The following is a 1803-nucleotide window of genomic DNA, read 5'->3' on the forward strand; positions in this document are numbered from 1 at the left end:
GCTTTCTGCCAAGTGTGTTGGGCTATGTAGGCATGTGCGAAGGCTCGCACCAAATGGGACATTGACTTTTTTGTTGCTTCATTTGCGAGCTGCACCGCGCTACTTTGGCACTTGAGCTGCGTGAAGAATTGGAAAAGAAGGCAGTGTGTAAGTGCCATTTCAGTATGCATGCTTCTAGCTAGATTTGATAATAGCTTTGATTCCAGTTGAATGAACTTATCTGTACCACATTTACATCTAGTATGCAGATCTCTAATGGACGTTGACAGGCTGTACAACTTGCGCGTCTAAGTTTGCGTCAGCGTTAATCCAATTGTTGACTGTTTTACGAACAAGCGTTGAGAAATTGCGTAAGTTTCTTTGAAAAATCAAAGTTGCAAGATAAGTGAACGACTTCAAATGTGCCTCTCGACTTGTTTGAATGTGATCACTTCACAACAGTGAGCATGTAGTGTTCAAAATACTGAATTCAGCCGGTGTGGCCTTCATGCATTTATTGGCCAGTATGGCTGTGAAGGTAGCTGCCAACATAATTCGAGGTAAAAAGTCGCGCTTGAGACATGTCTCAGTGTGCGAGCACTACATGGCTTGCTCCTTAAAAGCTCATTGGTGGCATGACATTCCATTTCCAGGACAGTGCAGGCCAGGCAGTTCCCGTTACATCTAGTGCCATCTATTGGTTAGTTTTGAACACTGCCACAATCTTAAACTGCTGAAACGAGCTTGCTGTTTGGCCTCCGTGCCCTAACAGCTGGTGGTGTTAACCTGCATTTTTAAACAATTTACAATGAATACAAAGACTCCATGTTATGCTTTAGAGAATTTTGGTGTCTATAGTTCATTCCACAAGCTAGGTGCTGCACTGTGGAGGCTACATTGTAGTCAACAGTGCGCCCACTGTGGGCGCCTAACTCGCTGTGAAGGGGCCCTCAAAGGACATTCCCTCTCCCCTCTCGGCAGGTGGAACCGCAAGGCCCCCGCGTCGTTTGTCGCTTCCTTCGAGGTGAGTTAGGCACCCCGAGGGGGCGGGCTGTTGACAACAATGTAGCCTCCACAGTGCTGCACCTAGAACTATAGGGGAAAGGGGGTAGGGTATGGGAATTGGGGGGAAAAGTTTGATAGATCCAATGGGGTAGGAAGCTAAAAGAAATGGTAGACGTCGGATGCCTCGAGGAAGCTCCATAGAGCAGTGAGCAGATGCCATTCTTTGTTTGGATAAGAAGACTTGTGTAAAGCCAATTATTGAGACTCGGTAAGCTTGCCCATCCTACGTTCTTGAAGGCTTGTTGGTGACAGTCTGCAAAGCGAGGGCAGTCCCACAGAATATGTGCAGTGTTATTATTGGTCGAGCAATGTGAAGATTTGGGATCATCTAGACTGCCGTTGTCGTGTCATGGCTCCTAACACTTCCGTCCTGGTTTTGAGCCCCAGCTATTCCACCTTTTTGTATTTCTAGGATATTTTTAAAGAAAAATGCTCTTGTAGATCTATTGTGCACATTCTTTTCATAAATAAGGGCAGCTTAGTATATTTTATGTCGGTTTTCTTTAAAAAAAAATGACATGTCCTGGCAGCCTCACTATCATGTGATGATCTGTTTAGGGAATTGGAGATGACTGAACAAGGCCAGAAACAAACTGCTGCCAAAATATCTGAGCGGCCCCTACTGATTTGCTGCAACTCTCTGCATCAATGTCGAAACAATGGGAACAATAGTCTGGCGTGAAATGTCACTGTTTTACACAGCATTTACTATACACATCAATATCGCCAATTAGAGCTGCTGCAATAAACGGGTAAATA

The sequence above is a fragment of the Haemaphysalis longicornis genome, unplaced genomic scaffold, assembly GCF_048455015.1.
Source record: "Haemaphysalis longicornis isolate Haplotype H1 unplaced genomic scaffold, Haemaphysalis longicornis Haplotype H1 scaffold_7, whole genome shotgun sequence".
NCBI lineage: Eukaryota > Metazoa > Arthropoda > Arachnida > Ixodida > Ixodidae > Haemaphysalis > Haemaphysalis longicornis.